The 24,552-nt window shown below is 39.0% G+C and overlaps 1 protein-coding gene across 1 annotated transcript in view; it reads left to right on the forward strand.

Annotated features, from left to right (window-relative positions):
• The window catches only part of LOC120530249 (clavesin-1), a 194,665-nt gene that overhangs the window by 169,107 nt on the left and 1,006 nt on the right, over positions 1-24,552 (forward strand). The window lies entirely within an intron of this gene.

Here is a 24,552-nt window from a genome sequence, read left to right on the forward strand (position 1 = left end):
GATTACGGAGAAGACGTGCCCTCCAGCTGAAGAGAAAATAAAAGTATCTGTACTTTTTATACGTGCCTCCGTGTGTTTCTGTGTCAGGTCAGGCGCCTATATAGCGCCTTTGTTACAATATATACACTAGGGGGATTTGCCCCCTACTTGCTTCGCTAGCCGAACCCCCAACCCCTCTCTCCGGGGGCGCACTTCATGCTTGCCACTTCGCGTCTCTGCCACTCGCGTTGTGAAGTGGGGGGGGCTAAACACATGCTAAGGAGATGTGGACGAATCAGCTGCTGGCTTGCAGCTGCTGCTACTGAGCTGCGTGATCTGCACATCATTTAAAAGCCTGTACAGCAGCCGTCCTTTTGTCTCAAAGTGTTTCTCCAAGATGATCACGTCTCACCCCTAAATTGTGATAAATAATTGAGTGTTGACAAAAAAAGGGGTTTGAGGCAGCCTCCCGTATACTTGGACAATGGCTGCTAAAGCGAAAGGTTGCAAGAAAAATGTTCTTTACAGACAAGAGTCCAAAACAGAACTCAGGTTTGGTACAGACATGGTGGATTTTAAAGATGGAAGGAGGAAGTGACATCTTCGGGGTGTAACCGGAAGTGACGTTCAAGGGCCCAGGCGGAATTTCCTGCATTTGGTCTGCAGGGAAAAGAGAGAACGTGTCAGTACACACTGCCACTTCCTGGTCCGACCGGGGATTACCTTCTTTCAAATCCTTTAGTTGCCTCCCATGTGCTCGTGTGTGACAATATATTTATAGCAAACCCTGACTTGTAGGAGAAGTTGCCACAAACACAACAAAGAAGGTGATGACAAAAGTACAAAACAAAAACCATAAACAATCCCCACAATGATATTTACAGTCCTGGAAAAAGTCTTTATGGTAGGTGAGAAGGTGGATCTTGAACTGCAGTCACCAATTAACAGAGGGAACGATGTTGTGGAATAGTCCCCTTTAGGAAACTGCTTCCCAGAACTTTTGTCCTACTACCAGAGTCCAGAACATAAATGATCTTCTGAGGCGTGCCTCTTCACAAACAGTATCGTTGGACTGGATTGGGTGAAACCACCGCCGTCCCTAAATCAGGTGGTCATGCACAATCCTTCTCATCCATTTGATAAAGGGGTTTAGGTGCTGCTGAAGATGAAGTTGATTGAAAAATGAACAAATCAAAAGGTCCCGCCAAATCCTTCTGTTTCGGTTTTATGTGTACAGTGCCTACAAATCCCAAACTACAAATCCCACAAGGCCTTTCCGCATCCGTGCATACCTGCTTAAAGACGCATACCCCAAATTTACAAACAGGAATCGGAAACAACCAGTGTTATTATTAACATTCAACAAATAGCTAACAGGACATACCTATAAACAAATGAAACCCTCTATGTGGCACGGCTACATATATATAAATATATAATTAGAAAAAAAAGGTAGCAAAAGAGATCTTACACAAATATACACAAAACATATTAAAAAAATATTGTACACCTATATACAGTATTAACAAAAACTGTACCAGAATTTCCCAACCAGAGTCTGAGCTTGAAACCAAACAAACATCTCTGGAGAGACTTGCAAACAGCTGTCCAGTGGCAGTCCACCGACTGTGCCCACCCAACCTGGCAGAGTTTCAGAGGATCTGCAGAGAAGAACTGCAGAAAATCCTCAAATCCAGGTGTATGCAGTGTCATCCCAAGAAGAGTCCAGGCTGCAACCACTGCCAAAGGGTCTCAATAACTGTGACATTGGGTTACAGTATTTTAGTTTTTTTTATTCTTTAAAACAACTGGCTAAAAATTTCATTTTCATTTCATTTTCAATTGTCATTCTGGGGTATTGAGTGTTGCTTAATGAGGGAAAAAAATGAGTTTCAATTATTTTAGCACATGGCTGCAGCATAACAAAACATGAAAAAGGTGAAAGGGTCTGAATACCTTGAGAATGTCTCCAGATTATCAGTGCTATGACCGATACTCTCCTCTACAGTTAGGACCAGTCCTTAAATCTTGTCACGTTCCTCCCTTTTCACCATTCCACTTTCACCCTCGTCCCCCTCTGATTCAAGCCTGGCAAACTGCTCTTATAGGACTTATTATTCCCTTTTTAACAGCACAATTTGGCTATATAATAATAATAATTCCATGTCCTCCACATGTGAGTCATGGTCATTGTCTTTGTTTTTCTTGTTAATAATCTATTTGCTGTTTTTGCTAATAAAAAATGTAATCAAAAGATGTGAAATACAGGGAGATTGGAAGCCTGAAAATTAAAATTGTGGTTGGTCCCTGAAAAAACAAATATGGAAAACGTGTTAAAATGTTAGAAATTATTTAGTTTTGTGAAAACACCATAGCAGAGTACATGGAGCTTTTTTAGAGACGGCTTTCAATGAGGGCTTTGCAGAGTGGACAGGGCGAGATGAGTGTGTGACAGCTGCTTCATTGAGATGAGATGTTTGACCAGCAGCATCCTGCTGGCATGAAGAAAAGCACATTCTTTAACTTAGTAGGGCTGACGAAACAAAGTGGAGACTTTCTTAGGACACAAATGAATCAGAACTCCACGCAGGCGTTAGTGTTTGACTGCATGAGGCGTCATCACAGCGACGCTGAAGAGCGTAACAGTGATTACTGATTCCGGTTGGAAGCAGTCCAAGCCAGCAGCAGCCTGTTCCCTGCTTGTAACAGTTTTGGGAGTGTTTTCTATGACTTGCAAAAAATGGAAAAATGAACTCACTGGAGTCAGTTATGTCTTAGAGTGTGGTGATGCTGTATACTGCTGTTCAATAAACAAGACCTTTACTGGGATGAACCTGGGGCAGGGCTACTGAGAGGACTTCAATTCCCAGCAATCGGCAATTGTATTCCATGCAAATCGACAGATCCCATCATCTAACTGTCTTTTCAAAAGCTGGGAGGCTGTCTGATAAAAGACAGAGCAAAGCTGATTAAAGTATGATTTGCTTCTGTTATTCCTATAGCTGGAATTTTGCCACGTAATTAAAACACAGAGTGTTAGCAATACACAGAAGCAATGATGGCAATGGTCAAATGTCAGCATCATATGTTAGCACATAAAAATCAGATTAGGTTGTTGAGCTCTCGCTAGTCAACAGATCATACAATACAACACACTGAAGTTTTTCGTTTACAATTTATTGCCAAATGTGATTAATAATGCTTCCACTACAATTTTAAGAGAGCTTGAAATGATTAGAAACAATTTCCTATGTCTATCAAACTTCCACAGATTTTGAGATGCTACTAAATCTTTGTTGTCAGGCGTATGCTGGCTCCACACGCCACATACTTGGGAGCTACAGGTACCAACTCTAGAGCAGGCAAGAATAGGCAGAGGAACCTCAAAGCACTGTGTGTGACGCCCTGTGCCCACAGTCAATGGGCACTGACCGCTTTTAGGACATCTTGCAAAACCAGTGGCAAGTGAAAAAACACAGTCTAGAGCTTAGTGTCCAAACAGTGCATTTTTATTAATGTGTAAAAGTGCAGGCAAATAACCAATTTGTTTTAAAATCATGAACAGTTATATTTCCATAAAATAAAAAACACACAAACAGTATCAAGGAGAATCACAATCCTGAAGTTTTTAATTCTAAAATAATGCAAGGGTATAATCTGGACATGTGAGTTTAGCTACTGAATTTTTGTCCTCCACGGAATATCAAGTAAAGACCTCAGCAACTTCCACACACTGGTCCATCGTAGTCCTGGCGCCATTACCCATTCCTTCCAGGACAAACCTTTTCTTTAGCCCTCTAACCTTCATTGCTCCTCAAACATTTTCAGCAGATCCAGATTCGTACTGCAACAATGACTCCTCCACTCCAGAGCACCAACTCACTGTCTCGCTCAGCTCACACTTTGTCCTGCTCTCTATGTGCTCTCCTCGTGCTTAGTGCTCCTTCATTCTGACAACTCTCAGCCTGTATATAATTTTTATCTTTTATTGAATTTATTAAAGGCTTGTAACATTTCATACAATCAAGTCAGACTTAAACAAAACTAAATTCACTTCAAATCCCACCCATAAGAAAGAGAGGAAGGCCAGCAGTCAGAGTAAAACTTTGAGAGTAGTAAAGAGGGAATGAAGTCCTTCTCCCCAATACAAATACTTATTCTAAAATGTTATTGATTAGATCCTGCCAGGTTTTTAAAAAAGTTTTGACCAGATCCTCTAAGTGAGGATTTTATTGCTTTCCAATTTCAAATAGTAGAGAACATCAGCTACCTACTGACTTAAAGCAGGTGGAATAGGATTCTTCCGGTTGAGCAAGATGAGTCTATGTTCTAATAGTGAAGTAAAGGCAATAACAGTTTGTTTGTCCTTCTCCATTTTAAACCCAACTGGGAGTCCACCAAACACAGCTGTTAGGAGGTATTGTGACACCAAGGCTGCTGATAAGCGTTGGTCCAGAATGATGTTAATTTGGTACACGTCCAAAGCATGGCCCAATGAGGATGGAGCTTGATTGCAACGTTCACAGGTTGGATCTTGCCCTGGAAACATTTTGGACAATTTTAAACAAGATAGGTGAGCTCATTAAAAGATTTTAAGCTGAATAATTGTATGCTTTGTGCATATGGAGCTCGAGTGAATTCTATGTGTGGCTGCCTTCCACTCCATTTCTGAAATGTTGAGTAAGAGATCCTTTTCCTTCTGTACTCTGGGGTCTTTAAAAGGAAGGGACTTTAAAATGGTTTTATATATTATTGAAATCCTGTCTGAATTTTCCATATTTTAAACACTAGAGCTAATTCACATTTGACCCTCCGTCAATCTCACTGCCACATTTAATTTGTATTAATTAGCCCTAATTAAACTGGTTCTGCTGCCTCAGTACTTTGAGCTCATGGCACAGGGTGTCAAACTCTGCCACTTTGTTAATCACAGCTGACCACATACTCCAAAGTATATGTGTGAATTGGGAATAGTCACGAAAGAGAATATGAAGTTAAAATGAATATATCCAAAAAACCACAAATCCTAAATCCAAAACAATACAAACACAAGTCTGTAATCCAAAAAACAACACAAAATGGTACATGAATATAATGAACAAATCCAAAACAGTCATCAGGGATCAAAAATAGAAAATTATGAACAGGCACCAAAATCATCAGACAATAGTCAAAAAATCCAAAACTCAATAGATGTCAAACTCAATAAACTCTGTGTACAGGGAGCACAAAGCTCAGACAAATAAGTTCAGAGAGGTAAAATGCACAAGCCAACCAGCATCCCCTAATTTATGTCCCCTTCCCCTTCATCTCATGACTGCTGTGCAGTTATCCTTGCATGGATGAGACAGGGCAGTGTTATACAGTGATCCCTCGCTATATCATCCTTCGACTTTTGCGGTTTCACTCTATCACGATTTTTTTCTCATACACGCTTACGTCACTACGCATGCGCTTTCTGAGAACTTTTATCTAAGCCCTACGATGGCTCCTAAACGTGCTGCTTTTTCTAAGCCTTCTGACAATAAAACTAAGCGCCGGAGGAAGATGCTTACTATCCAGGAGAAGGTGAAACTCTTGGATATGATTAAAGATGGCAATACCTTACAAAAGCCTCCTCACGCATATGAAAAGACAGCGCCAGCAACTACCTATCAAGATGTTCTTCAGCCGCACACCCAGACACCCACTGTCTACTCCTAGTACTCCTTCAGCGGAAGAAGACAACAACGCACCTGCTGAAGATACTGCACCACCTCTGAAGACTCTCCTACTGAGGTCGTACCTTCATAGGTTAGTGGTTTTGTGCAATTAAATGTACGGTACAATAATCTACTATATAAAAGCGTTCGGGATTGTCCTTCCGTCCCGTGAGTGCAAAGCGTATCGTATTCCGCTTATTACAGACTTACTACTTGCGGCTTGAGGTACGAAGTGACACAATGTGAGCAGAGTTCTGGTGCTGTCATCGTTCCCTTGCTTTTGTGTGCGATGCGCTGGAAAAATAGAAAAAATGATGTCTCTGGAAATAATTAATGTTGATGGAGTACAAATGCCTCACCGCGTAGTAAATATCAGGGGAGATGGTGCTTGCTTATTCTCATCTATAGCTTATTTAGTGCATGAAACTCCGTCTTTAGCGGTACAGATTCGGGCTGACATTGTATGACTTTGGACAGGCACTTGAGGGGATAAAAAAACGTAGGTTTTCGGAGATGTTATGAATGGGCACTTTGATGTTCTCATTCCCTACACTTACATGCCTGATGTACACATGGAGCGCACACAAATTGAGGATAAAAGTCGGTCACCTTAAAAGGCGAGTGCGCCTAGTAATATGATATTTGTAACGTCTAATATGTCTTATTTTCCCTTATTTTGTCTAATATATTGGGTAATACGAGTATAATGGTGACTAAAGGGTGTTATTTCATGTCTAGAGGGCTCTAATAATGTTAAAAAAACGTATTTAGAAGGTCGTAAACAGGTTTTCTATACTCTAGCTGCGAAAATATTCGATTTATAAATAAAGAATCCTACTTCGCGAAAATGAATTTATCACGGTAGAGTCTGGAATGGATTAACCGTGATAAACGAGGGTTCACTGTACCTGCTTTACAGGAGGCAGGAAGAAAACGAAAGAGTCCAGAAGATAAGATGTAGAATTGAGACACGCAAAAGGTCAATTTCTGTTAAGACTAATATTATATGTTGAAGCCAAAACTATATGCTAAACTAGTAATTCTGTTAACTGCAAACAACGATCAGAAACCACAATCGCAAAAAAATAGGCATGCGTCAATGTTTTTTAGAATCTATTGGTAATTTTGGAAGAACTGGAAATTCACAACTTTTATCCCGTCGTGTTGATGATGTCACATGCCATGCATCTTTGGTCATCTAAGCATAACAATGACACAGAAAATGGTGGAACCCACAGATACACAAGATGAGGTTAGAAAAGAACCAACAGAAAATCAACTATAACAAAACCATATTGCAGCTTAAAATAAAACTCAGAAACTAATTCTTTATAGCTCAATACCCTTGTAAATAAAGCACATGTAGTAGAACCTACTAAATAAAAAAGGGAAAAGCATCATGAGAGCCAGTAGTTACAGGCGGATGTCAGGAAGGACAAACGGCGGAGCGCCAGCCAATCTGTAATTCATAATTGCAATGATTCATCCCCAAATAAATGGGATTTTCGATGTAAGGGAATTTTGAATGTAGGTACCATTTATCAAGTAAAATTAATATATAAAGATAGGTAATGTGTGTGGATCATGAAATTGAACAAGAATCAAATAAAATAGAAGTATATTTAATTTAAATCTAGTATTTTAGCATGCTACTAAAATTAACAAAGTACTAACATCTTCAAATAGATACAATAACCTTCCCATTCCAAATGTTTACATTGACTCTGTTCATCCTAGCATGATTTCTGAAAATGGTTGCATTGTGGTCATTATTAAATGAAAGTGAATATTCTCTCTGTAATTGTAATGCAGCGTGGATGTCACAATGGTGTGTGAGATACCAATTTTACCTGAAAGTTCCAGAGTTCAGAGAGTAGCTTCAGTGCTGGGTTTCTCCTGGGGTTTTTGTGAATTACTTATTGGGCTTCATGTTGTTATGGAAACTGTAAGGCCTACAGTTCAAAAGCATATTGCAGTTTATTTTACAGTGCAAAAGAACATTATGGGGTTGAGTGCTTCACTGCTTTGAACAAACCCTGCAGACTCTGACGTGTGAGCCTTGCATAAAAAATGTCATTCCTTCCATGGTGCAGCTGTGCCTTGTGCCCTGAAAGATACTTCACTTTCATCATCTTAACTGAACGTGCTTATGAACATAAGTGGTTGGGTGCTACAAGGCTATCTTTAAAGTCGAATGTTTTTAATTATTGAAGGCAAAATCTTTTATATAAATCTGTTGAAATACTATACCTGATACAACTTCAAAAGCAAATTATAATATTCGAGGTTAAAACAATCAAAGCAGGGTCACTGCCACTGGGCCCCCACCACTCTAGTTTGCCCCAACACAATTTGTGTATACACATATTGCAAAATTGGTTTCTAATTAATATAACAAAAATGTAATAAACAAAAATTACTATTTGGCAAAAACAATATACAATGTGACAGCAATGCACTGTCATTTTAGTTATACAACTGTTGTAGATTCAGTTCCTGAACTGGTCGAACTCGACTCTTCTAACGGTGTGTTCGGTATTTTCAACTCAGCCTTTGTGTTTTACCCTAACCATATCATTCATTGGCCTAAGATTGTTGTAATTTGGAGTCCCAGACATGGGAAAAGGGTGTGAGGCTTCCGAATGCTCCACAAATGGCTTTATAGACGAGACACGGCCTTCTTTGCCTGACTGGAAAAGGCCTTAACCTAGTGGGGCTTAATCCCAGCTCCAATGGCCTGGTTCAGGCTTTTCAGGCTTAAAAGAATTTTTGGCCATAAAACAAACCTAATGTTCTTAAAATGTGGCCAAAAGCCCCACCAATCTTTAAAAATAAATGATGTATTAGAAAGAATAGAAGAATAGAAGAATACAAGAAAATGCTTAAAATAGCAAAAATAGCAAAAAAGGAGTTGCCTAAGCGTGCCTCGCAGTTAGGAGACCTGGGTTCGCTTCCCGGGTCCTCCCTGCGTGGAGTTTGCATGTTCTCCCTGTGTCTGCGTGGGTTTCCTCCCACAGTCCAAAGACATGCTGGTTAGGTGGATTGGTGATTCTAAATTGGCCCTAGTGTGTGCTTGGTGTGTGGGTGTGTTTCTGTGTGTCCTGCGGTGGGTTGGCACCCTGCCCAGGCTTGGTTCCTGCCTTGTGCCCTGTGTTGGCTGGGATTGGCTCCAGCAGACCCCCGTGACCCTGTTCGGATTCAGCGGGTTAGACAATGGATGGATGGATGGAGTTGCCTAAGCAAACAAGTGCCAATACAAACACCAAAAGAGAAATCAAATAACAAAGCAAAAAAAAAAAAAACAGAAAATCCAGACAAAAACAATAGTTACATAAAGACTCCAACAACTACCGTACTAAACTGATGGCTCTCACTTCAGACCAGAAAAAACTGGCAGAAGGAGGAGTCAGCAACTGTGACATCATGGTGGCCCCGCCTACTGGGGCTCCACCCACAAAACACAGGGAATGGAGACACATTTAAACAGCCAATACACAATTATGAATATAACAGTAAAAACATAAAAATATGAAAAACAATAATTCAAAAAAATGATAATAAACGTAAAATACACATAACTATGGACCCTTATATGATATGGTGCAGCTTTACTTTGTCAACGGTGAAGCGTTTTGATAGCTAGTTAGTAAGCAGCCATGCATTACCAACATTACTTTAATAGTCTTGTTAGACGCCTGTAAGTTTTTAGTTTCTGTGACTTATTTTATTTTATTTTAAGACCTTCTGTGGAGTTGGGCACATTCGCCATGAGCTCGGGCATTGTGATGTGTAGGATCAAGTTCTGTTTGCTCAAATCTGATGTCAATGTCCTCTATGCCATATTGTTGTAAAGAGAAAAAACTGAAAGGTTCATTTGTATTGTAATCGCAAATAGACCCCGCATGAAAACCCAATGCCATGCTGCTCTAATTTCCTCTGAGCTGACCCTGAATCAAAGGATACATAGAAAGATAACTAAAGGATGATATTTGTACAAACTGCATAAAAAGGAAAATACTGTAATAACTGGTAGTTGAGTTATTAAACTTCCCGGAGCTGAACTTTGCTACTAACTTCCCCTAAGCTATTTGCTAGCGGGGTGCTAGCACCTACACGCAGCTGTACCTAGCTAATTAAGTAGGTGAACACTCGTGTCCCATACACCGCACGACACTGAGTGTCTCCGTAAATAATTGCATAGATGGAATATCTAGCAAGACACAGCTCTGTCCTTTTTTACCTCTTTAATAGAGCAGAGAGTCAAAAACAAAGCTTAATACATGCAAGGCCATAGCCAAAGTCATTCATCAACACATCTTTCTCCATAATGGTAACTGTTACACTTTTATATAACTGGGCTGCAAATGAACCAAACTCACCCAAACTAACTTGAACAGAAACACATAACATCTCTAATGCAAAAGAAATCGACTGCCTTGCTTAAATAACACAAAAAGTAAACTCTATAGAAATACCCATAATGCACCATACTGTTAGCGCTGACTGCCGGGTCATTACAATACTTTATATTTGCAAATAACCATAATATAATATCATTACTAAGTCATAACTGAAAACAACGGAGCATAGGTGGGTCTCGAATTTGGATTTCAGTATTGAAAACCAAAGCCCCTGCAAATTAAATGTGATTCCATATACACTACCCACTGGCAGTGACATGCTAGCAAATGAAAGAAGATGAATTTGTGAATGACAAAGGAAATGCCTTTGAAACCTGAATTGTTTTTATTGTGACAAGGAAATGGAAGGTCAAGTAATCCCTAGCATGTCCTGGAGTACACCTACCAACGTGTAAACTAACTGAAAAACTCTACATTGTGCCTGAGAAAAACAGCTTTCTTAAATCTGAGCATTAAAACATTTGTAATGAAAACAGGCCATTGGGCCTAACAGGCTGATTAGACTGTTCAAAGTAACATCAGATCAGGGCCTGAAGGCCCCTAAACTCCAACTCTCCACCACACTACTCAGTAACTTATTCCACATACAGTACGTATCTATGGTTCTTTGCATGAAAATCTACTTTCTAACATTTGTGTGAAAACTACCCTAACAAGTTTCTTGTTGAAGGATTTGTTTTAAAGTAACAGTTGGAATCCACTACACTAATTCCTTTGATAATGTCAAGCTCCTCAATAATGGCTCCTCTTAATCTCTGTTTGGTTAAACTGAAAAGGTTCAACTCTTTCAATTTTTGTACACAGTACTCCAGATGAAGAGTCCCTAGCATGTTATATAACTTAAAGTATATCCTCTGTTGACTTGTACACCACCCACTGCGCAATATAACCTCACTTTCTTTTAACCGTCTTGATCACTTCGGTACATTGGATGCCAATGGTGATGAGTCCACTATGACCTTCTCATAAGGTGTCCTTTCATGTTTCAGATCTCCCATTGTATATTCAGTTCTAACATTTTACTTCCTACATGTAATTCTTTACATTAACTGACATTAAATTTCATGTGCCCAAGCCTGTATGCTGTTCAGGTCCTCTGTAACACTTTAGCTGATTCTGCATGATCTGCTCTTTCACCAGGTTTGGCATCATCTGTAAACCTAACCATCTTATTAATTGTATTCTTGTCCAGATTGTTAATGTGTATTAAGAAGAGCTGCAGCCCCAGCACTGCTCCCTGATGGGACTCCACTTTCAACGTCACCTAATTCTGAAAATGTTCCCCTCACCTTAATCCTTTGTGTCCTGTGTTTGAGACAAAACTAACAACGATGCAAAAACATTCAGAGAGAAACAGAAAACTGCCCAAAATGACAAAGCAACAACGCAGAACCTTTCTACCGAAAATGTTCTCAAAGTTGAAATCTAACTTCGCAAATAAGGATAACTAAAGACTGATTGCATGGATGAGCATGCTGATCACTTCTGTCTTTTTGAATTTGAAAAGTTGAGCGGAAGAAAGAAATAAGAATAAATGCAATGGAAAAAAGGCAGTGCAGCGGTTAACACTGCAACTTCACAGACTGAAGATTCTGAATTTGAATCTTTACACCCGGTCATTGTACATTCCCCTCCATGCTTGTGTGGGTGTTGCACTAGTGCCCTGGTTTTGCTGCCAGACACCTTCTAGGTGGATTGTCAACTCCAAAATGTCCCTCGTGTGCTTGTGTGTGTATACATAAAAGACTGGTGCCCTCTCTGTGGTCATTTGGTGTTGGGATAGGCTCTGGTTTGAGAACGTGAAATATGTATTTGATTATATTTTATGATAGTATCATGAGATGAGCTAATGTTTTGACATTTAAACACTAATCCAAATAGGCATTTTAGCTGAATATCAACTACATTTAGGCTATATCATATTACCCTAAATCTTATTTCTAATGTATTTATTTAATCAAAAATTCTTTCCTATCAGCTCTGTCAGATAATGTCAGATTGTACACACAGCTTAATTTTATATTCATTGTTAACTGTGTGTGGTTGGATTATTTGTCAAAGGAGGTCAAAAAACCGAAAGCTGGCAATGGCAAAAGGACATCTCTCCCAAACTACAATCAATTCTCATTTATCAGAGAACAAATCAATTTGAGGCTAAGAAGGCTTCAAGCAGTAAAATAGTAATGCATAAATATCCAAAAGATGCCACATATGGTGCTTACTGCTAGCAGAGCTCAAGGCTTGATGGAACTTGAGTTATTTTTCATGAATGGGGACTTTTCAGTAAATAAGGGATAGAATTTACAGAGTGATAAAGAAATAAACTATTATTTAATTCAAGCAAGTAGGCCAAGCTGCCAGAGTTTATAAAAAGATTTATTATAATCCTGCTAGCTACCTGCTGTCAGAGTACAAGATGCACAGATCTGTTTCCTCGTTTTCTTTCCTTTTCCGTTTGTTCTTCTCACTCCTTGTTTCTTATCAAATCAGTGGATCGGATTCCCTTCAGCAGTGCATTATTGTTAATCCATTATGCTAAACGGCTTCAATAAGCTCAGCTCAGGTTAAACCCTTTGTGCTTACAAGTGTTACTACAACAGGATTATATTAGGTTCAAGAATCACATTCGTTAAAATTGTCTGCAGCTATAGTTGAGTTAAGTACAAATAATACATTTTCTTGACTTGCAGAATGCAATTGTCATAATACATTTTCAAAAGTTAAAGTACCATTGGGATCATTAGGCACTCAGCACTCCAATGAGCTTTAAACAGCAAAATGTAGCTAATTTGATAACACTTGTACCTGGGTATATACATCACAAAGTAAATGTGTAAATATAATATTAAAAAGAAATGCGTTAAACTTTACAGTATTTGTGTTGCAGATGAAATTTAAGATAAGTAAATGTAAGATATTCATTACATGTAGGAAGTATAAATGTTAGATATGACTACACAATTTGGAAAGTTCCAAAGTACATCTTATGAAAAGAACCTAAGCATCATAGTGGAAATTTCGACAGTGTACAGAAGTGATCAAGAAGGCTAATAGGATGTTAGGTTATATATCACAATGTGTGGAGTGCAAGTCAAAGGAGGTTATGCATAAATTATATAATACACTGGGGAGACCTCACCTGGAGTACTGTGTTCAGTTTTGATCTCCTTGTTACAAAAAATGCATAGCAGATCTCGAAAATATCCAGGAAATATCTAGAGACTAAGGGGTATGAGTTTTGAAGAAATATTGAAGGAGCTGAACCTTTCCAGTTTAAGCAAACAGAGATTAACAGAGGACGTAACTGTAGTTTATCAAATTATAAAAATCGTGAGTGGTCTCTCCTAGACTTTCTCGTATACTCGGATATGGGGATGGATATTTGAGGAGTAAACCGCAAGACAATGATTATATTATGTTCATTAAAGAACCATCAACAACAAATCAAATCAAAATAATAATATATTGAACAATTGTAAAGTTGAATACATCGGACTCTGCAGCTGCATAAAAAAAACATACCACTTCAAGTTAGTGGAAATAGCTCAAAAGTTGATAGAAATCTACGTTTTGTACCAATACTTGTATGTAAAATTTGGTTGACTGAACTCAAAGTGTACTCAAGTTATCGTGTTTACATATACAGACAGAGAGACACACATACATAATTCCAAAAATGGTATTTTCAGACTCAGGGAGGTCTAAATCATTGAGATTCATCAAAATCTCGTGGTTGAATTTTTGGATTATTAAAATACTTTCCCTATGAGAAAGTAAATCAGACTCAGGGAGGTCTAAAACATCGAGATTCATTAAAATCTCGAGGTTGAATTTTTGGATTCATTAAAATCTCGAGGTTGAATTTTTGGATGATTACAATACTTTCCCTATGAGAAAGTAAATCAGACTCAGGGAGGTCTGAAACATCGAGATTCATTAAAATATCGAGGTTGAATTTTTGGATTATTACAATACTTTCCCTATGAGAAAGTAAATCAGACTCAGGGAGGTCTAAAACATCGAGATTCATTAAAATCTTCAGGTTGAATTTTTGGATGATTACAATACTTTCCTTATACTTTGTATACGAAAAAGTAAAAACGATCAGAACAGAAGAAATTTGGCAAATGAGAGGAGACCATTCAGTCCATTAAGTTTGTTTGTTTAGCTAATAGCTAAGCTGTCTCTAAATTCCTTCAGATACTTTTTAAATGTTGTCAAGGTTTTCTGCTGCACCTCCATGTCTCAACAATTTGTTCCAAATTCCCATAACATTTTGAGTAAAGAAGTGCTTCTTGGTTTCAGCCCTAAATGCCCTTAATTTCCACTGATGTCCTCAAGTACTGTAATGAGGAAAGGCAGACAGTCATAAAAATTTGGGGCACTCGAAGGCTAACCCTGTATAATATAAATAAAACATGGGTTATAAATGCATCAAAAGAGGAAAATAAACATCATATCTACACGAGTCTTTCAACAGGCTGCTTCAAGATGGTGGGCTCCTGGCAGAAAGAGGTGGGTCCAGATAGGTGGACACCGGAAGTGACATCAAAGATGTTATGGTCGTCAGTCCTCTGGCACTCTTGTTTTCCGGAGGGAAATTACAATTATCTGAGCCCTTAAGCTGTCCCCCATGCGCACACATGTGACAGTATGCAATTCACCATTAGGTTGAAAGAATTCTGCTGGATCTACTTTATCAATGACTTTGAGAATTTTGAAGACTCCCGTGTGTCTCCTCTCCTCAAGACTGAACAGGTTTTATTCTTTCAGTCTCTTAGAGTACAACATCCCCTCAAATCCCAGGTGTACTTGGTTGCTCTCCTCTGTACAGCTTCAAGTGCTGCAATGTCTTTCTTGTAGGTGGTGACAAGAACTGCACACAATACTCCAGATATGGTCTCATGCATTATAGTCGTAGCATAACGTCCCTTGATTTATATTCAGCAGTTTTTATGATAAAACCTTTATTTTTCTATTTTTAAAAGCTTCCCTGCATTGCTTAGTTGATGAAAATGTGTTAACACAAACCCTTTTCGACAGGTTGTTTCATTTAGCACAGTGTCTCCCATCTTGTATTTGTAAAGGTGTAACACTTCGCACTTAGTACAGTGGGTCTCTGTTATTATAAATTCCATCCATCCATCCATTATCAAACCCGCTGAATCCGAATACAGGGTCACGGGGGTCTGCCGGAGCCAATCCCAGCCAACACAGGGCACAAGGCAGGAACCAATCCTGGGCAGGGTGCCAACCCACCGCAGGACACACACAAACACACCCACACACCAAGCACACACTAGGGCCAATCTAGAATCGCCAAACCACCTAACCTGCATGTCTTTGGATTGTGGGAGGAAACCGGCGCCCGGAGGAAACCCACGCAGACACGGGGAGAACATGCAAACTCCACGCAGGGAGGACCCGGGAAGTGAACCACTGCGCCACCGTGCCGCCCTATTATAAATTCTTCAACTAAAATATACAAGGAAACTTGTTAACAGTGGAATCTGCACAAACATTACAAAGTTTCACTCAAACACAGAATCATAGACACATGGAATAAATTACCTAAATGTTAATGGATGTTGGAGACTTTCAAAGTTTGACTCAGTATTATTTTGAAATAAATTAGCCGAGCTTAGATACTGTAACTGCCTGTCCTTGCCAAAATGCATCTAATCTTCAAAGAAAAGACATACAGCATATGACAGAATGACAGCGGGAACAAACAAGTTCAGTAACAACCAGAATTGGCGTCTAATTAACCGAGCAGTTTGAATGAAAACCTTCAGGCTCTTGGGCTCAAATCTGTGATGTCGGTCAATGTACCCTCAGTCTGGGTGTGCCACTCTGGTTTTGGGGGGCTGCTAAGCTCTTTGTTTGATGCCAGTTCCTGTCTATTTTTACACTCTCAGCTCTAGTTGTTGGCTTGTTTTCAAGCAATTCACGTGCTATAATTAGCCAAATGTCGAAGTTTTCGAATGATGCTTTATTATATATTTGAGCATATAAGTATATTTTTAGTTTACTCTTTCAGTATTGTTCACATTTTTATTTTAAAGTAGCAGACAACTGACAATCAATCAGTTCTTCTAACTCTGTTCTTTGCTCTGCAGGAACAATTGTCTGACACAAAGGTTTATTTATAAAATTTGTTGAACATTGTGACTTATATTTTTGGGAAAAGTAAGCCACTTGATGGCATGGAAATTAACAAATGAGAACTAAATGAACAAAGGATTTCAATGAAGCACCGGTATTGTCTGTGGTTTGACTAATCAAAAGTAAAAACTTCAGATCATTATTATTATGGATGGACTAATAAAATAAAAGAAGATATCCTAAAGTAAAATTTGTTGGTGATTATCAGGGGAAAGATCTCCTTTTTGAGATTTAAGGCTGTGATATTAAAAGTGTGAAAATATTTAAAATGTGCACAGCATCAGAGACTTCAAATAACAAGAGGAGACAAAATCATAAGTGGTAACGTCAAGGCTCGTGACGCCCCTGGTGTTGTATGTCACCAGAACGCAGGTCGAGTTCTTTCTACAATAGAGACAACCCCAAAGCCTGGCTTGCATTCACACAACCATTGCCAGTCTGCACCGTGATGCAAAGGTGAACTAAACCCTGGGTCTCCATAAGGCCAATCGGCTTTTTTTTTTTTATCCTCTCAGAAAAAGACATCCTCAGCCCAGACAGCACTGCAAGTGGGAATCACATCTGAATAAACATCTTTTTACTCAGGGAGCACACTCTCAAAACTCGTAAACTTAAATGAAAATGTTTGTTTTTCTCTGGGCTTGGTTACACAATAAAAACAAAAAGAGTTAAACCCCGTTGTGCATTTGTTGGATTATTGCTCTGGTGCACTGACTATATGCACAAAACTGCCATTCTGTCCCATGATACAAAATAATAATAATAGTAATTCCTTTTTTATTCTTGTCATTTGTGAGGGGCTGTGTCATTTTCGACACTGATAGTATGGCAGATTATTTTAAAAGAAATTGATACTGTTGCATCATCTTTAGTTTTGTCTGCTACCAGCAGAGCTTTTTTATTTTAAATAAACTACATAGTGACAAAAGATGCTAGCTTTGATAAAATTGCAGATAATAATCATACAGCTTCCTATGAAAAAATTGCTAAGACAGTGCTGACGTTGCATAATATGTGAATGGCTCACATATTTGCTCAGTGCTTTCTTTTTTCTCTTGATCTCTATTTATTTTAATAATTGTCTAACCCAGGGGGTTCAAACAGATTTGAGCTTTAGCAAAACTACAGTCATGTGAGAGGAGTAAGCCAGCCTCTGAGTCCACTCTATAAATCTTCTTGTTCGAGGTAAATCCGGATCAAATGACAGAATGAAAAGATTACTGCGGCGAGAGTGTCACGGAGGTCAAGCTCTACTCCTGTTATTGAAATGTGTCCTCGAAGCCGGATGGGAGCAGACATCACCAGATTTTGTATATGTCCAGTGAGCTTTAGAATTTGACTCATACTTAAATGTGTATTATAATTCAGGAAGATTTTTAGATGTGAGTTTTGTGGAAACATTGTTGTGTTCCTGGCGTCATCGACCTAAATGTAGTACTGTGTATGTTTTGTTGATAAACCGGCAATCAAAATTGGGACATTGTCACAAGTTATAAATAAACAAAAAGTAATAGGCCTTTCATCCAGTGTCTCCTGAGGCCACTTATGCAATTGCAATCTCTGTCACTGATAAGTTTTAAATGGGATGAAGTAAAACGAATAGGTTGAAAAATAATGCTGCCATTTTCCCACCCTACTTTTCTAGAACAGGACCTCAAGGAATCAACGTTATGCTGACTGAAGGGTCCGATACCGGACTCCGTCCTGGAGGTGATGTTAGTCTAACCAGTGCACATCCTCACCCACACTTACTCAGACTCAGACAAATCATTAAGCACCTTGACAGGTTAGGTTGGTGATTAGGGAAATATACCAGGGCCCAACGCCAACACGTGATCTGACTGGCCCAAGACACAGGCACAACGTGACAAGAAGAGCAGAATATTTCATCTTTATTGGGAAGGACACTAGCCATGGACTACTGATCTTAGGAAGATAATACTAAGTCATCACCATCAACACAGCATCACAGAAATTACTACTATTTAAATTTACAACATTAGCATGCTTTTCATTCCAACAGAATGCAGGCAAGTTAAGCAAGTCAATCAAGGCCACACTGCTATTCAGATGTAGAAACTGAACTGGTAGCCTTGAAACGTGAACTCGAGTGTCTTAGCCAGTACACTAGAATGGAAGAATAGATCCTAAGCTACAGACTGGCACCTTTCAGGTTATGACTCACCATTGTATTCAATGGCAAAAGGTTTAGGGACGGTTTGCAAAATGTCTTGCGATGGGTCGCTGCAGGCAGTTGAAGCTAACGAAATTGCTCCACTGTGACTGTTAGCTGGTGATTCTCCAAGGTGAATGGTGTTACAAGTGCAACAATTTGTCTCTTAATGTGGACAAGATGAAAGAGATGATTGGTGACTTCAGCAAGGCCCATGCTGTCTACAACCCACTGCACATCAAGAGCTCTGTGGTTGAATAGGTCAAGAGCACCAAATTCCTTTGTGTGTGTTAAGCTGCGCTTAAGCGTTGTTATTTAATACATTTGGAAAAAAAAGAAAGAAAAGACAATCAATGTTGTGGATATTTATTTGAATAAAGATTGAGTGTGAAGAGGATTAGAAACTGCTTCCAGAGATCAGGGTCAGCGTACTGCTGCATGGTCGTTCAGTTGTAAAAAGAAGGTACGGAGAAGGCAACTGTGGATGAAAGAAAAAAAAAAGAAGCATCACGGAGGAATTGGGACGCTCAATGTATTAGCTGATTTTGGAGACATCAATGGTATGTTAAAAAAATCTCCTTGTTTAATGTGAAACGTTTCTGACTAGCGACGGCTGTTATTTATGTAAAAAGTTAAGTTAATTCACAATATCACGTAATCGTGATGATCTTTAGTAACTAGCGCATGTTCAAAATAATGAAGGAGTGTATGTGTATGCAAAAAAAATGTATGAATGAAAAATGGAGTTTTCTTGTATTTTCTTTGTTTATTTAAGGTTATCAATCTACTCCTAATCCTACTCCTGTTCCTGTTATTACTATTGCCATTGCAACCTGTTTATTATTAAAACAACATCAAATAACAAAAAAGAAGAGTTGTTCCATGTGTCTTCTTTAATCAGACTTTTAGAAGTCTGGGCAGACATTGATGCAGTAAACCTAAATAACTTGACAGTGTGCACTTGGCTGCTGACTTTAATTACAATTAATCGGTCAGTTAGTACCACCTCCTTAGCCAAGAAGGTACAGCAGTGTTTCCACTCCCTGTGGCAGCTGAAGAAGGCAAGACTAGCTCCTCCCGTTCTCACCAAATTTTACAAGGGCGCCATCAAGAGTGTTCAAACCAGCTGCTTCACTTTCTGGTTTGAGAATTGCAGTGTCTCTGACGTTAAGGTCCTACAATGGATGGTGCACACTGCAGAAAAGATCACTGGGTTGTCTCTGTCTTTCATTGAAGATGTCTTTGTAAAACGTCATATTCGCAAACTTTACAGCATGTCCACTGCTCACACAGTCTCTTTGTGCCTCTTCTATCTCGCAGAAGGTTCGGTAGCATCCAAACCAGTTCTGGCAGTTAATACATCAGCTTCTACCCCCTTGGCTGTGCGGACTTTCAACTCTGAGCTGCCCCCCTGCCCTCAGATCTGCCCCTAGTAGTGAATTTATATGCAGTACATTTGTTACTCTTGTCACTGTCACTATTAGTATTTATTTCAAATTATTACAATCTATTTACTTACCTATTATTGATTTTTAATTTATGTATTAATAGTATAGTAAAGTTCTTTACCTGTCTTGTCCTGTGTTTATATATATTGCACCATGGTCCTGGGGAATATTATTTCATGCCACTGTATGCTGCAATATGGTGTATGGATGGTATGACAATAAAATCACTTGACTTGAAAAAAATGAATTCAATGAAATGGAATACTTCCAATACCTGATCACCTTTCGTTACACAATAGTCAAACTAAAGGGGAACAAAACAATCATTCCAAGGAAGATCTTACAATACAATGCAACCGATTGCACTGTACATTACAATAACATAGAATCAAGTAACTTGCAGTATATGTACACCAGTAACGGCAGACTGCACGATAACGTGCAGTGAATACACTTGACTTGAGCATTTATAGTTTTCATCCTCTTTCTCTGTACATTTAACATTCATTTGCTCAGAGGTTGATGCACTTGCTGCTTTCTGAGCAGCTCTTCTTTTCTCCACCATAGCGGCCTGCTGCTTCTCTTTTCACGTTAAAACTGATTAAGTCATTTTTTGTGTTGCAGTTAATACATTTTTCTTAATTTTTCACTTAAGCTGGCACTTAAGTGTTCAATCTGCCTCAAGAATGAGTTAAGTAAGATATGAAGAGGTAGGGGAAGTGATGGCAAGGTGGTAGGGATGAGAATGGCGCCCGTATGCATGCACTGCATGGTCGCCGTGCTCCACGCTGCCGAGAGTTGATTCTACAATAAAATAAAATAAAAATAAAAAGAATAATAAAAATCATCACCCCAAATGTGGATAGTAGATGTCACGTAGTATATGCATACAAAATTTCAAGTCAATAGGTCAAACTGTTTGCGAGCTACAGGTGATTTAATATCCTGGACAGGCAAACAGGTAGCCACGGTAGCGTATTATATGAGAAGATTTATTAAGTAAAATGAACAGGAAATTGAATCATATGAACAACTTTAGTAAAATTTAATTTAAAACTAAACAGATTGGGGCAAATGAAGTAAACAAGCATCAGAGTTAGATGGATTGGTCCATGGGTGGCTTAATGTCTATGTGCACATCGACCTTTACAGATCTGTTGTGTGTCTGTGTGCGTGTGTGTGTGCGTGTGGGTGTGTCTGTGTGCGTGTGTGTGTGTGTGTGCGTGTGGGTGTGTCTGTGTGCGTGTGTGTGTGCGTGTGGGTGTGTCTGTGTGCGTGTGTGTGTGTGTGTGCGTGTGGGTGTGAGTTCATTTCTTTCTCTTCATCATTCAGCATATGCACTGGTAGGGCAAACAAGCTATCAGCTAACTTCTTGAGTGTGTGTGCATGAATGTCACTGTGCAAGCCTGTGTGTGTCTCTGTGTGCGTGTACACATATATTTAAATAAATTACGCATTTCCAAAACTACTCGTACAAACATTTTGCAAATGAACAGACCAGGTCCCTTGACTAAAGGGAGCAAAAAATCCCAGTTAATTTAAAGTTTCCATGGTGGTTATTGATGGACAAAGATTAAAAACTTTTTTGAAGGATATTGAGATAAGTACTTGGCCAAACTGGACCAGAACCAATAAGCTGGAAACACAGCAAACTTGAGGCAACTTGTATGAAGAAGAGAAGTCCATTTTTTGTTAGTTACCATTGTACATAGGTCTTGGAAATCAGGATGGATATCTTGGAAACCGCTTGATCTTGTTGATCTTTGCTGTGATGTGTAATCTAAGAGCTCTATATGACTCAAGAAAAGCACATAACTTTCCGATTAAAACTGTAATTTTAAGATGTTTTAATTAATTAATTTCAATTTTCCGTAGACACCCTGCTAAACAAACTTTTCTTGACATTTGGAACCTTATAAAAGCTGAATTCAAAAGTTAATTCAACAGCGAGTTTTTGATTCTATAACCAAACTTTATTTACATGGAAGTAGAAATAGAAATGCACCAATGAGACAACTTGTATTTTGAAAGGTGTAAGAAGAAAGGAAAGAAGTAGGACATCGTTTGTGTGTCTTTTTAAATCTGTTATAATTGACAAGCAGTTCACTTTTAAGCTTCACTTTTTTATTGTTGTTGTTTTTTTATTTTTTTATTGGCAGTGCTGAAAATATTTATTACATTTGGCTGCTCAAACATAAGCTTTAGTAGCTGACATGTATTAATTATTGTTTTTGCATACTGCACTTCATTTGCTAAGCACTTTTCATAAAATTCAAAAAAGAGACAGAAGACAATGCCATTCAATCAATGAAGAATAGAGAGTATGATATAGCATAATATAAGTAGTGACTGTCACTGTATAAATCTGTTCGTAAGACTAAATCTGTCATGGCTGATGACTGCTGTTTGAATTGCAGAGATTAAGGAAATACTAGAGACAGGCAAAGATGAAACACAAAAAAAGAAATACTATACATCAACAGAAAAGACAGAATAATAATAAAAAAAACAGTTCTGCTTTACTTCCCGATTTTTTTCCTATTTATACTTAAACATTGTGTTTTATATTTTTAAATAAAGCTCAGATGCTAACTTAATGGAACACTCAACTTCAAGTCAAATAGCTGCTGTGGTGGTGCAGACATGAATGAGAATGGCAGTTGCTTCCGTAAAAAAATCCTGCTGCACATTGCAAATAACGAATTGTCTATTATATTATTATGCACTTACTTAGGAACATCTGTACACCTGTTTATCCATGCAGTTATCTATTCTGCCAATCATATTTTAGCAACACAATGAATTAAATAATGCAGATACCGGTCAGGAAATTCAGTTAATCCATCCATCCATTATCTAACCTGCTGAATCCGAACACAGGGTCACGCGGGTCTGTTGGAGCCAATCCCAGCCAACACAGGGCACAAGGCAGGAACCAACCCACCGCAGAAATTCAGTTAATATTCATGTTAAACACCAGAGCAGGAAAAAAAATGTGATCTCACTGATTTCAAACACGGTATGATTGTGGGTGCCAGATAGGATGGCTTGAGTATTTCTGTAACTGGTGATTTCCTGGCGTATTCACACATAACTGTCTCTAGAGTTTACTCCAAATCCAGTGAGCAGCAGTTCTACGTGCAGAAACACCTTATTGATGAGAGACAGCCGAGGTGAATGGCCAGACTGGTTTGAGCTGACAGAAAGGCTACGATAACTCAGATAACCACTCCGTGCAACAGTGGTGAGCAGAAAAGCATCTCATAATGCACAACACGTAAACCTGGACAGGCAGCAAAAGACCACATCGAGTTCCACTACTGACAGCCAAGAACAGGACGCTGAGGCTGAAGTGGGCACAGGTTCGTCAAAACTGAACAGCTGAAGACTAGAAAAACGTGGTCAGATCAGATGAATCTCAATTTCTGCTGAGGGACGCAGATGGTGGGGTCAGAATTTGGCGCCAACAGCATGAATCCATGTACTCAACAGTCCAGGTTGGTGGTGGTGGTGGAATGTTGTACGGAATGTTGCCTTGGCACACTTTTTAACTTGTTAATACCAATCAATCATCACTTGAATGCCATGGAATATTTCAGTATTTCTGTTGAATTGTGCAATCCTTCATGGCCACAATTTACCCATCTTCTAAATGCTATTTTACAGTATCATATGAACAATGTCACAAAGTAAAAGTCATCTCAAACAGGTTTCCAATATCTTGTGGAATCCATGCCATAAAGAAATGAGGCTGTTACTCTATGACAGCATCCCCAGTATTACTATAGTGTTGCTAAAGCTATCTTATCATTGACATAACTAGTGGTTGAAAATTGACTTGTTACTTTCTGCCTTCTTCACAATTCCAGGACCTTCTACTGTCCTAGATAATGGACTGTCTGTCAGGCTGACTGTAGGTTGTGAGACTCAAGGACTGGAGCACCACAAGGAACAATCCTGTCTCTTCACTCTGTACACCTCAGACTATTAATATCACACCAGGTTACATCACTTGCAGAAATTCTCAGGTGATTCTGCTCTTATGGGATGTACTGATAAGGGGAAGACAGAGTATAAGAGTCAGGTGGAGAACTTTGTTTCTTGGTCCACAAAGAAATGTCTGCAGCTAAATAATCATCAGCAAAGCCAAGGAACTGGTTAATGACTTTGGCCTCACTTAAGAGTCTCTATGTCTGATCACTGTTGAGGGAGTAGATGTTGAGGTAGTCTACTCCTATAGGTACTTGGGGAACCAAATTCAGTGACAGTATGAACTGGTCTTGGAAAACAGAGGAATTATATAGGAAAGGACAGAACTGGCTCTTTTTTCTTAAGAGTCCGAGTTTTTTAATGGGGGAAGTGACATCCTTCATAGCTCACTTCTACAACTCTGTGATGGCCAGTGTGGTGTGCTGGGTTGGTAACATCACTTCAAGAGAGGCCTACCGAATTAACAAGATAATTGAAAGGGCACATTCTGGACCTCCTGAAGGTAGTAGCACATAGGGAGAATTAAAACAAAAGTGAGTGCCATTATGGATAATCCTGGTCTGACACCCTAACACTGAGGACTTTCAGCCAGCAAATCATTCAGCATAACGTTACCAAGAAATTCTGCTACAGCAATATGTCTGCATAATGCTTCACTGTGACTGCCAAGTCAG

This window comes from Polypterus senegalus, chromosome 5, assembly GCF_016835505.1.
Source record: "Polypterus senegalus isolate Bchr_013 chromosome 5, ASM1683550v1, whole genome shotgun sequence".
Taxonomy (NCBI): Eukaryota; Metazoa; Chordata; class Cladistia; order Polypteriformes; family Polypteridae; genus Polypterus; species Polypterus senegalus.